We start from the raw sequence: 14,791 nt of genomic DNA, 5'->3' as shown, positions 1-14,791 counted from the left end.
AGAAAGAATAAAATTAATTCAACAACAAAACAAAAATAAATATCTAGACATTATAATATATCTGAATTTAATAATACAAAATACAACGTCTCCTAGGGAAGATAATGCAATCCAAAACTAGCAAGTAGTATTCAATCCTATAGAAAATATAATATGATAGGTTATTAATAAAATAAAGAGCAAACTAGTATACATTATTAGAATTATGACTAACATATTGAATTTAATAATATGAAAATTATTTTATACACTTGAATGCTAGTTTAGATATCTACTGATGGTGATGTATATAGTAGATCTATAATGTTCTTGAAAATATATAATACAATTAATAGATATCTACTGATGGTGATGCATCTAAAATGAAAATTAATAGATATATTTTGCATATTTTATAAGTGATAATATAAAAAAAATTAAAAGTAAAAAGTCAACAAACCTTTCAGAGTCTATTGATTAGTATGGTCCTAAGAGTTTTGAGTTTCTTGAGAGTCAAAATAATACGTTGTTTGACTCATCTGAGCACTGAATTCCCACATTCCCCATCCAATTTCCTCAAGATGCATTTGGGATTGCCTCTCCTCTTGAAAATCTCTCTCTAGTGTCAAGAGTCGATTCTTCAAATCTTGGTTTTTTTGCTCTAAGGTATCTACTCTAGAAGATGATCCAGATCTACTGGGATGACTCCTGGTCCTAGGAGCCATCACCCAATCATATATGACTCTTGTCTAAGATCTAAGACCATAGAGGATGGAGGTCTTTTTTCTTCCAGTAATCACATCATAATAAATCTCATTTATCTAATCGATCGATAAAGTGTGCGCCTCACCTCCCTCTGTACTAGGCTGAGACTCCTATGCAACAATAGTAGTCATTTCTTCCTATTTACATTAAAAAGATATTCTTATAAGATATTTATTAAAAAAAAGTAATCATTGTTAATAGTTAAAGATATTGAAGTTTATATTCTTACGTCTAATGTTGACGATCAATGATGGATAAATGTGCCATCCTTTGACTTGTGTGTTTTGATAAATACCTCCTAACAAGTAGGAGGTTGTTGTAGCCCATTTTCCTGAATATTAAAGAATGCAATACAATCAAAATATTAGAAGTCATTGATAATCATATAATTCTTATATAAATTTATTAATTATAAACTCACCAAGTCTAGGGCATATTTGATGATCAATCAGGATCCATATGCTTTGTGGATATGGTACTAGGGTCAGCTAGCTCAATGTTTCTATTGGCTTGAGCTATCATTGCATTTTTTTGCTCTCTGTCTGTAGCCTAGATGGCTCACCATGCATCCCAAATATCCTCTGGTATATAGGATGACTTTATTCACTTTTGTATTGCTTTATATAACATATCTTTATAGAATTTGGCACAACCTGCATTCTAGGTTGCATAAAATGCTGCCTCGAGCCCTGGCTCCCATGTATACTTTTCTTCAATAATAAGTTCACAAATTAGTATAAAAAATATTAAATTTACTTATAAAAAATTCATCGTAATAAAATTGCCTCATCTCCTGGTCTACAAGCCTCCATGAGTACCAATAGGGTTGAGTCATTATTTAAATTTTGATGTGATGTACGCCACTACTTGATTACCATATGGGTAAAACTGTATCAAACAAATAGAAATATTAGAAATACATTATAGAAAAATTAGATACAATGAAAATTACTAATAAAACTAATATTTACCAACCCTTAACAATCCAAAACATAGTCAGCTCACCAGATGCAGCTACTAGATCTGACATGTCTCTATTTGCACAATTATATTATAACACATACACATTAATAATAATAATAATCAAATCAGAATAATAGTGACCTATATGATATAATCAGCCAGATTTAGATCTAAATAGAAATTTACATTAATATTAATAACTTATAGAGTATTACTAGTGAGATTTAAGAATCTGAATCATTAACATTAATATTATGTAGGTCCTCCTCGCTAGACTCTATTAGTTCAACAAGCTTCTCACTACTAGACATCTCTCCATCATCTATCTCCTCATAAGGTACATTAATATCTACAAGTAATTGAGATACTGATTGAATCTGGGAATTTACTAAATGTATCTCCATTGTATCATTTTGAAATGCATTATGATTTTGGGTCGTGATGGAGTTCTACATTTTTATGGTAGAGCGAGACTTCATTCGACAAACTGCTAACCATTCACTAGCTCTTCTTTTCTTCATTAGATATTCAAGATAGAAAACTTGACCTGCTTATACCGCTAAAATGAAAGGTTCATACTTATTGAAGCTTTTATTTATATTTAGCTCAACTAAATTATAGTTTGAATGTATTCTAGTACCTATTCTTGGAGTCAAATCATACCAAGAACATTTGAATAACACACACCTTTTGATAGATAATGTAGAATATTCAACCTCTATGATTATCCCATTGTACAATGTGAAATTTAAAGTCATTAACATAGTAACTAGAGTATACTATTATCTTATAGAGATGCCCAGATGCAAGATTGATTATCTTGAAATCTTGCACATTTGATATTCTACGATCGTTCACCTATAAACGTAGTTATGATATAAATTAAACCCAAGTTTGATACACATGTATAAAATTTAAATTAGTCTCTAACTTACATAGATTTGAAACCATAATATAAATTCCATTTCTAACTTTTCAGTTATCTCACTTGCACCCATTGATGAATTTTGTAGTTGTAGTTGTTATTCATACAAGCTATTATGAAAGATAATTTTAATAAAATTGGGATAACCAAGAAACATAGCTGAATAAATATTTGATTAAAGAAGTCAACTCACTTTATGTAGAGTTTGACCTCATTATAGTTTAAGTGTATATATACCACCCACCTGCCGACCACCCGTCGACAGCCAGAATCCCAACCGAAATCTGGCCGCGATTGCGGTCGCTACCGTGGTGGCCAGATCGCGGCTGGATTTCGGCCGGATTCTGGTTGAAATCTGGCTGTGAACCAGCTAGGGTTTGCCAGCGATCGGATTCCGGCCGCAATGGCGCCAGATTCCTGCTGCAATGGCACCGGATTCCGGCCATGATTAAGCTGCAGCGAGATATGCAGTTCACGCTAGTCGCTAGCATGGTGGCCGGATTTCGGCCGGATTCCGGTTCAATCTGGCCGCGATCCGACCGTGGTCTGGCAATAACCAGATTCTGGCCGCGATCGCGCCAAATTCCGGCCGCAATCAAGCTTCGACATGATTTCTATCACGCCAGATTTCGGCGAGATCGCGGCCAGAATCCATGCCGTGATCCCCGACGGGTTTACTCTCTGGGCTATAGTGTGGGTGGGTCCAGGCGGCCGGAGGCCGCCGGCGGTTGGCAGGCCGCCGGCAGTGGGGCGCGAGGAGGCACGAGGGTGGCTGGCGCAAGGAGGCGCGATGAGCTTCGGTTCGGCAAGAACGAAGGAAAATCAAAGAAGAGAAAAAGTTTTCATTAAAAAAAAATGACGTGGACTTTAGTCTGCAAGAATCCATAAAATAGGGTACGTAGCATAACAATTCTCTCTCTCTCTCTCTCTAGATATATATATATATTCCTTAATTAGTCCCCAGGGCGTAACACAGATGGGGAGTGCATGGTTCTGTGGCTGAAAGGTCCAGGGGTCGATCCCCGGGGTGTCACTGCCTGGGGTTAACGTCTCTGCCATGCACTTTCCACCTGTGTACCTGCATTTACCTCCCTCCATATCCGTGGGACCGACTCTAGGGGGGCCGCTGATGTGGCGGTTCCACATTTATATATATATATTCCTTAATTAACAACAAGGGTCCGGCGTTTTCAATATTCGACTACTAACTATACCTTAAATATAATCCGTTCTTTTCTTAATTAACAACAGCCGTTGGCACAGTTTGTTTATTGCATTTTGCTTAAGGCGCAGCTCACGGGTTCGAGTCTCGGCTGTAACCATTTTTCTTCCTATTTATTCCCTAATAATTAATTACTGCTTAACTAGAATATTTCTCCTTCTTTAATAAGAAACGCCCGCTAGCATAGTTGGTTGGCTGGATTTTAACCGAGTCCGGGTCTCGGCTTCAATCCCTCAGCCATGCCCTTTTTATTTCGATTTATTTTAAATGTTCCAACTACTGCATATATATATTTCGTTCCATATATATACCTAAAAGACTCGCGGCTCACTTGGTTGCCTCACTCTGTTTAAGGCTTAGGACTTGTCTAAGGTCTACGGGTCGAATCTCGGCTTATATAATTTTTGTCTAAAATTCTTTCGTTTTGTAAAAATACCAAACGACCTCCAAAAATTACGTAAAAATACTTTAAAATTTTTTAAAAATCTCTAGAATATTTTAAAAGTATTTCTAAATATTTTTAAAGACATTTAGAACTCGAAATAGGGAAAATTAGGTCGTTACACTTTTATAGGTGGACCACTGGTTGCAAGTCCACTGGCATTGTAAACCGTTATGGTTTCATGAATATATCCATGTGGATTCACCTTAGAGAAATTTAGGTATTCTAATGCAAATTGTGGCTACTTTTAATGTAAATTGGTCAAATTTTTCATAAAATTGTGTGATTTTCCCATTACTTAAGCAAATTGCTATTGTTTAACTTAATTTTCTCAAATTTTACTTTTTAGGTTGCGCTTGAATGACATCATCAAGTAACAGCAGCATCAACCATACCAAATATGAAATTGTGCGATGCAGGGACTGCGGACTAAGAACATTGGTGCTAGTCTCTAAATCGATCAAGAACCCAGGAAGACTATATTATGGATGTAATCATCATGGATGGTTAAAGTGGGTGAGGTCTGATACTGGACTAAATGAAGACACTAATGATATACATTTTAGAATGTTGCCAAGAGTGGAGTCAAGGGTGGGAAGTGAACACATTGCTTATCCTGGACATAATATGGGAAATTGGAATATACCGCTTATGGTCTAGATATTAGTGATAGTGAACTTAATTCTTTTGGCTATATACTTGTTTTGTTTGTTGGTTGGCCTAGTTAAGTAGTACTAGTGTTGTAATGTGATAAAGAAATATAATTATGGATGATGTCGACATTTGTTTTTTTTATTTATGGATGGATATTAGTTTTGTGTTATGCTTATTACTAAACTTGTTGAAGAGATGAAATAGAACCAAGGTCCATCCTTTTGACAGAGGCTGAATCGATCATCAGAAGAAGAATTAGGCCAAAAATTAGGATATATTTTGGGAAAATGAAACTTCCATGGAAGAGAAGCAAATGAAACGTTTTCATAAAAATTCTCGTAGAATCGAGAATGAAGTTTTCATTCTGTATAACGTAGGTACCAAATTGATCTTTCATCATGGCCTGCCATTGAGCAAGTAGGGAAAACATTCAAATAGGTTTCAGTGATGCGAACTATATCACTATCCTAGAAATTCCAGAACGTCGTGGCAAGGAATTTAGTTTGACGAAACTGAGTTACTTCACTACAAGACGATAGTATTTCTTGAAACACTCCAACGAGTGTTTCTAAGTTTCCATTTCATGTATCCCGTTTTGTTTTTTCTAAAATCACACCCCTCTTTTTACTTATCCAAGATACCTCCAGCGTGTGATTTGGGAGAACAAAATAGCACGCATAGTTTTGAAGAAAGTGAAATTTAACTACGCCCACTAAAATATCTGCCACGGGATACCCATGGCTTGGAAAATTAGCCTCTTTTTTCTTCCTAAATATCTTTTGCTGGCTCAAATTTAAGTATTTTTTAGTAGAAAATATTAACAGGTTATAAGAGTGAAAGTTGTAAAAAAAAAATCTTATTTAGTTTTAATTGGTTAAAGGAGTGAACTTATTTTGGCCAAATAAAAATATACTAAAGGGTTGGTTTGTGGGAGGCATAAGAGAAAAATTCATCAGCATGCTTTGTTTTTTCCAAATCATACAACAACGGTATTCTGGGTATGCAAAAAAAAAAAAAAAAAAAAAAAGGAGAAGCATGATCGAAGAAAAAAACAATCTAGGGTGTGTGATTTGGGGACAAGGAAACTTAAATGCATCAGTTGGAAAAATTGGCTTCAGAGGATCATCATACTTGCACTTCCACAACTTAGCTGTGAAAAGTGTGATGCAGTCAGACATTGTCGTATGAAGTAATCTCAAGGGTTGCAAAATATTCCCTTACACAACGAGACGAAAAACCTTAAATAGATACACACTCAGAATTTAAATCCATAAACCAAAGTCCAAACTCTAAATTCAAGAGGGTGTCAGCTAAACTGCATCATTAGAAAAGCTCAGAGGGAAACACAATAGACTAAAGGCAATATATCCAATTACAATAGTTTGACGAAATGCATGGATGAAGCAAACCTGGAGAGGCTCATTTTCACAAATACTAAAATTAATAACCATGATATTGCACTAACAATTATCTCAACAAACCAAATAACTCAATTACATCTACTAAATCCAACTAAAATACATGCTATCAATTAATGTCAGCAACAGATGGGAATTACATCTTCTTCAGTTGATTAATGCCAGCAACAGAAAGGTTTTCCACCCCAGGCAAGACAGCCGCAATCTTCCGAAAGAGAGCCTGAAAAAGGATGCATTCTGAAATAGTATGCCTTAGAAGTATGCATTCTATACCAGATTCTTTAGAAGTATGCATTAAATACAAAAAAATGCACTAAATCAATCAAACATACAAATAAAGGAAATAGATGAATACTAACCATAGATAATTACATCTTAGCGCATGTTACTAGAATCTGTAACAATAAAGATAATTTATTAATCTCATTTTCTCAATAAACAATGAACCACTATAATTTAACAAATTAAAACTTTGATAGTACCCGCTATGTTGGTTGCTACTCGGAAAACCTAGAGGTTCCACTGTACAAAATTTTGTACAAAGGTCTGAACCTTTTCCTAGCTACCATGTGTTCTTTTAAATTAAATTTTGGATCGCCTGCGGAACTTAACACGTTTGATCCAAAATTTAATCTATTTGTTCTTTTAGGTTTTGACTTGGATCTCCTGCGGAACTTTACACGTTCGATCCAAATCACCTAAGTTATTAATTCCATTAAATATTAATTTCCATAATTGGTTCCCAGTACTGACGTGGCGAGGCACATGTCCTTCTTGGATATGGGAACAACCACCACTGACTAGACAAAACCTTTTAAGGAAAGCTAATATTTAATTTCCTAAAATAACTTTAGGTTAACCGAAAAGAACAATCAAATCACAAGGAAAAGAAAAAATAAAAAAAACACAACATCAAAAACATATTCGAAATACTAGAATCGTAAGTCTCTTGTATTTGGTATTATTTCCAAAAATAACTAGTATGATGCGGAAAGGAAAAATTACTAGTTATACCTTTTAGAAAGACCTCTTGATCTTCTACCGTATTCCTCTTCTAACCTCAGACGTTGTGTGGGCAACGATCTTCCGAGATGAGAATCCACCAAAGCACCTTCTTCTTCTCCTAGCTAGGTTCGGCCAAAACAAGAGCTTTACCAAGGATGAAGAAAATCACCAACCAAGCTCCAAGGGATGCAAACTTTCTCTCCTTCTTCTTCTTCTTCTTCTTCTTCTTCTCCAAGTAGTATCCGGCCACCACAAGAGCTCCAAGCCAAGAGAGAGGTTTCGGCCACCACAAAGAGGAAGAGAGGAAGAGAATGGTCGGCCACACCAAGGAATAAGAGAGGGAGAAAAATAATAGAGGTTGTACCCTTTGAAGGCACCCCCACCCCTTCTTTTATATTCCTTGTCTTAGGCAAATTAGGAAATTTAATTACAATAAAATTTCCTTAACTTTCCTTGACATGAATTAATTGAGAAAAATAAAATAAAATTTCCCAATTAAACTTATAATGGCCGGCCACATCATAGAGAGACAAATTAGACAAGTTTCAATCAACAAATTAAAACTTCCTAATTTGTTTCCGAAAATTTAAAAAAATAAAATTTCCCTTCAAAATCCCTTCATGGTTGATAAAAAGAAATTTCTATAATTTTAATTTTTCAACATGTGAATAATTTTCAAAGAGAAAAAAATAAAATATCTTTCCAATCTACAAATAAGGAAAGAGATCTAATCTCTTTCTTTAATCTTTTGTAGATCCTTTTAAGAGAGATATTTTAATTTTAATTCTCTTTAATAAATTATATCTTCCACATAATAAAAATTAAAATTAAAATTTTTTTAATTTCATTATGGCCGGCCCCCTCTAGCTTGGGTTCAAGCTAGGGCCGGCCACCCATAAACCAAGCTTAGGCCGGCCCTAGCTTGATTCCCAAGCTAGCTTGGTCGGCCCCCTTTAGGTGGGTATAGAAGGTGGGTATAGGTGGGTATAGTACTCTATAAATAAGAGGCTACGATAGGGACCGAGAGGAGGAATTGGTTTTGGTCTCCCGATAAAATTAAGCATCCCGTGTTCGCCCCGAACACACAACTTAATTTTATCAATAATAATTCATTCCACTAGAGAACTATTATTGAACTACCGCACCAATCCCAAATTACATTTTTGGGCTCCTTCTTATTATGAGTGTGTTAGTCTCCCTGTGTTTAAGATATCGAATGTCCACTAATTAAGTGAGTTACTGACAACTCATTTAATTAATATCTTAGTCCAAGAGTAGTACCACTCAACCTTATCATCATGTCGGACTAAGTCCACCTGCAGGGTTTAACATGACAATCCTTATGAGCTCCTCTTGGGGACATTATCAACCTAATATCTCTAGGACACAGTTTTCTTCTATAATCAACAACACACACTATAAGTGATATCATTTCCCAACTTATCGGGCTTATTGATTTATCGAACTAAATCTCACCCATTGATAAATTAAAGAAATAAATATCAAATATATGTGCTTGTTATTATATTAAGATTAAGAGCACACACTTCCATAATAACTGAGGTCTTTGTTTCTTTATAAAGTCAGTATAAAAGAAACGACCTCAATTGGTCCTACTCAATACACTCTAAGTGTACTAGTGTAATTATATAGTTAAGATAAACTAATTCCTAATTACACTACAACCTTCCAATGATTTGTTCTTTTCCATTTCGATCGTGAGCTACTGTTTATAATTTATAAGGTACTGATAACATCATCTTCTGTATGTGACACCACATACTATGTTATCTTCAATATAAATTAATTGAATAACTACAATCAAATGTAGATAATTTGACCAAATGTGATTCTTTATTAAAAATAAATATTTACAAAAGCTTAGGCTTTCAGTATACACTCTAACACGTTATAGATCCCAAATCAAGTTCATAGGTGTCGTCAAGACTGATATGGTTATTATCTTCAATTGATCTGATAATTTGCACATTGTCATATACAAAATATAATAAAAATAAATTTATTTGCATGAACAAATATAATAAAAATGAAAAAATGAATCGACACAAACCCTTGTTGCAAATTGGGATAGTTATGCTTGTCATGTGATACTCCTCGATGTCCGCATCCTCTAAATTTACAACAAGAATGAAAAAGAAAAGGCACGATATGCATGCCGTATTATGAATTACAACATACACACACATCCAATCACATTAGGGTTAAAGGTTATAACCATACACCATGTCATATAACATTCACAATATTTCTACGACATAAAATTTACTATGATTTCTACAAAGACTTATGAGTCGCAACGCCATGGTGGTCTCGAGACCCTACTACAAAGACTTATGACATAAAATTATTTTGCATATTCATTTTATGAGTTGCTGCCATACCCGAGACCCTACTGTTAAGATGTATACTAAAGCCTAGCTTTTTATATAAACATTTATTTTGAAATAAGAATCACATTGGTCAAATGTCTGCATTTATGTTAAATTTAGTTGTCCTTTTAATTTATATTGTAGATAACATGACGTGTGGTGTCACACAGAAGATCATGTTATCAGTTCCTTATAAATTATAAATAGTAGCTCACGACCAAGATGGATAGGGACAAACCATTGGAACGGTCATAGTATAATTTGGTATTAGTTTATCTTGATTATAAAATTACACTAGTACACTATGAGTGTATTGAGCATGACCATTTGAGGTTGTTCTTTTTATACTTACTGCATAAAAGAACATGACCTCTATTATTATGGAAGTGTGTGCTCTTAATCCTGATATAATAACAAGCACATATACTTAGTATTTATTTCTTTAATTTATCAATGGGTGAGATTTATTCAGTTGGATCAATAGGTCTGATAAGTTGGGAAATAATATTATTTATATGGTGTGTTGTTGATTATAGAAGGAAACTGTGTCGTAGTAATCTAGGTTGATGATGTCCCCTTGAGGAGCTCATAAGGATTGTTATGTAAACCCTGCAGGTGGACCTAGTCCGGCATGACAATGAAGTTGAGTGGTTCTACTCTTGGAGCTAGATGTTAATTAAGTGAGTGCCAGTAACTCATTTGATTAATGGGCATTCGATATCTTAAACACAGGGAGCTTAACACACTCATAATAAGAAGGAGCACATAATGTAATATGGGATTGGTGCGGTAGTTCAATAATAACTCTTTAGTGGTATAAGTTATTATTGATAAACTTGAGTTGAGTGTTCGGGTCCAACACAGGAAGCTCAAGCTCATCGGGAGATCAAAATCAATTCCTCCTCTCGGTCCCTGTTGTAGCCTCTATAAAGCCTTGTATCCACAAAGTCCACTTCTTACCCAAGTAATGGGTCGGACACATCATTGCTTGGTGCAAGGGGGTCGGCCAAGCATTAGCTTGAACCCCAAGAGGTGGTCGGCCAAGCTTGGTGCCCAAGCAAGGGGCCGACCACATAGGATTAAAAGGAGAGATTTTATTTTTTGTTAAAATCTTTCCTTTTATAGCCATCCACATGGTTTTAAAAGAGAGTTTTAAATTTTAAAATCTTTTCTTTTATAGCTATCTACAAAGGTTTAAAAGAGAGATTTTAATTTTGTTAAAAATTTTCCTTTTTTGTAGTTATCTATAATTTTTAAAATGAGAGATTTTAATTTTGACAAAACTTTCCTTTTTTGTAACCATGATTTAAAAGAGAAGTTTTAATTTTAATCTTTCCTTTTTTGTAGCCTTCTACATGTTTAAAAGAGAGAGATTAATTTAAAAAATTTCCTTTTTTAGCCATCACAATAGGAAATTTAAAAGAGAGAGATTTTAATTATTATTAAAATTTCCTTTTTTACCATGACCAAGGATTATAAAAGAGAGGCAGAGGGTGTCTTAAAAAAACACATATCTCTACAATTTCTCTCCTATCTTTTCCTTGGTGGTCGGCTCTCTCTCCCTTTCCTCTTCCTAAGGCCAGCGACACCTTGTTTCTTCTTTCTAAGGCCAACACCCATCTCTTCTTGGTGGCCGAAACTTGAAAGAAAAGAAGGAGCATTTGGTGGCCGGTTGCTTGAGAGGAAGAAGAAGAGAAGAAAGCTTCCTATTTTGGCATTCCTTGGTGGCCAGAATTTCTTGGAGGAGAAGAAGTGGTTCTGGTGGATTTCATCTATTTTGTGTTTCGTTTTTGTGTTTTGATTTAGTGTTTTGATCTTGTGCTTTTGTTGAGGTCTCTGTAGTTAAACCTAGGGTCACTGTAAGAAGTTTAAATATCCAATTTCTTTGAAAGGCTTTGTCTAGGAAGTGGTGGATGATCCCATACCCAAGAAGGCCGAGTGACTTACCATGTTTAACCTGGAAGTCAATCCTTGAAATAGGTATTTAATCAACTTTTGTAACATGGGATGAACTTGGATTAATAATGTTAAGTATCGTTTACAATCTAAGTTTTAACTACTGAAGAACACATGAGTTGAACTTGAAGTAAAAATGTTAAGTTCCATTTCCAATTGAAGTTTAACTCATGAGGAACATATAGGTTGTTAGGAAAGGTCTGTGCTTGTATAAATTTTTATACAAGGGAAGCCGAATGGAATTCCAAGTAGCGACCAACAATTGGTATTAGAGCGAGTTTTCTACCTCTGTGTGTTTGGTTTTCAGTTAAATTATGTGGTTTTCATTAATTAATTTAGGCAGGATAATAGTAGGATGTGCAAATAGATTAACTCTGTGGTTGCAGGCATCCTAGTTCCAACTATTATGGCCCTATTGTGTTTGTGTGTGATTGGACCCTCAGGCATGTCGAGGGCATTTATGTGTGTGTATGATTGTAATTATTTAATACAACAGGAGTTGTATTAGTTTATGATTTTATATTCTGTTCAATCTAGATTACATGTGCATTCCCTTGTGAAATATAGGATCAATAAATGTAAAATTTTATTTTTGTCACGGATCATATCCTTGCGAGATGTGGTGCTATTTGAGGACCAGAGGCGCAACGGAAAAGGAAGCAAGATAGGCGTGATGACATGACCCGTTGGTGGCGGCTAGGGTTGGTGGCACACGGAGGACGGCTATGGATGAGGCCATAATAGTTGGAAAATTATTTTTCATATTTATTGCCTTTTATATTATTTATATGTGTTGTGTGTGTGTGCATATTAAAATTCCTTGTTTTAAATAACTAAGTGGGAGAGGAATTATTTAAATTCCATGGTCTCCATTACTGATTTGTAAGTGATGCATTCAAACTTGCGCGTTAGCTCTGAGTGCCTTCCTCCACAACGGATGAGTTTGTTTGCGAATAACTAGATCAAACTTCCTTTATGGATGATTATAGGAAGCTATTTAGGTGCGTGTGATCTTCTCCAACTGAAGGGGCACAATCCTATTTAATGAACTAAGTATCAAGTAATGGTATACACTTAGGCACATTTAATAGTATCCTCCCAATCGGAGTCACTGCTATTATTTGTGTGACCGAAGAAAAATCAACTATTAATTTTATTTATCATAAAGTTAGGATGACAAGATAATAAAATTAATGGGTAAACCTCCTCTTATAAATGTTTGAATTTGTATACATCCACACTAATGTGGCATACAAAATTCACGGTGTTTTGAGGTGTTGGTGAATTTAAATGATATTGTTTGAGGAATTAATATTATTTTAAATTCTAAAGTATTGACCAAATATTTTGTGATTCTTAGGATTTCAAATGACCTTCAAACCTCCTGCTGTTATATTAGAGAATAAACTTACAAGTCCCAATTATATTGATTGGAAACAAAAAGTGGGCTATCCTCGCAAAATTGAGAACAATAAATGTGTATCCTATTCATTAGTTGTTGAAACATGTTTAGTGGTGTTATCTACCGGTACCTGGTGTGTAGATACGAGAGTCACTGATCATGTCTGTAATTCATTACAGGGGTTCCAGGAAACCCGACGACTACATGAACGGGAAATCACCGTCTACATGGGCAATGCTACAAAACTGCCGGCTGTTGCAGTGGAAGATGTTTATTTATCTTTTGATAGGAATAAAACATTGATTTTGAGAAATTATCTTTACGTACCAAGTTCTAGAAATAACTTGATTTCAGTTTCTAAACTATTTAAGGATGGATATTCTGTTTCTTTTGATGACAAAGTTGTTATCAAGAAAAATAGGATAGTTATATGTTCTGGTACGTTGGTTGGCAATTTATATACTCTAAATCTAATAACTCCTACAATGCAACAAATGAAAATTAATAACATATCTTCTAATTCTAATAAGAGAAAGCAACCTTCGGAAATGAACCAAACATATCTTTGACATCTAAGGCTTGGTCATATTAACTTGAGTAGGATTCAAAGGCTAATAGCCGATGGACTTTTGAGTTCATTGGTGGTGGAAAACTTTCCAACCTGTGAATCTTGCTTGGAAAGAAAAATGACCAAGAGACCTTTTAAGGCCAAGGGGTATAAAACCAAAGATGTGTTGGAATTGGTTCATTCTATTTGTGTGGTCCTATGACTATCCAGGCAAGAGGTGGTTTCGAATATTTTATCTCTTTTATAAATGACTATTCGAAATACGGGTACATTTACTTGATGCGCCACAAGTCTGAGTGCTTTGATAAGTTCAAAGAGTACAAGGCTAAAGTGGAAAAACGTCATGGTAAAAGGATCAAACACTACGGTCTGATCTTGGTGGCGAATACCTCTTAGGAGAGTTTAGGAGTTACTTATCAGAGGTCGGGATTCAATCCCAACTATCTGCACCTGGTACACCCCAACAGAATGGTGTGGCAGAACGAAGGAATATGACTCTTATGGAAATGGTTAGATCAATGATGAGTTATTCATAATTACCAAATTTGTTTTGGGGATATTCTCTGGAAATGGCAGTGTACATTCTGAACATGGTGCCTTCTAAGTCAGTACCCTCTACTCCCATAGAATTGTGGAATGTGCATAAGCCTAGTCTGAAGCATATTCAGATTTGGGGTAGTCCAGCACATGTGCTGAAGGGAGACACTCATAAGTTGGAATCACGTACAGAAGTTCGCTTGTTTGTGGGTTATCTTAAAGGAATGAAAGGTGGTTTATTTTATAGTCCTAAAGATCAGAAGGTCATTGTTAGCACCAATGGCTGATTTTTAGAAGAGGACTATGTAATGAACCACAAGCCCATGAGTAAAATTATTCTTGAAGAAATAAGAGAAGACACGTTTATTTTAGTACCAACGGTACAAGATGAGATACCACAAGAAACTGTGACACGTGATGAAGAACCACAAGTAGTGTCTAGTCGTAGTGGGAGGAGTTTTAGGCAACCTGAAAGATTAATGTCTTTGGGAGAATCTTCTCGGTGAACATGAACCTGATCCCCGGACATATGATGAAACACTTCAAGATAAAGATGCAGCATCTT

The sequence above is a fragment of the Zingiber officinale genome, chromosome 2B, assembly GCF_018446385.1.
Source record: "Zingiber officinale cultivar Zhangliang chromosome 2B, Zo_v1.1, whole genome shotgun sequence".
Lineage (NCBI taxonomy): Eukaryota > Viridiplantae > Streptophyta > Magnoliopsida > Zingiberales > Zingiberaceae > Zingiber > Zingiber officinale.
The sequence above is the reverse complement of the archived record's forward strand: the minus strand, read 5'-3'. Positions refer to the sequence as shown.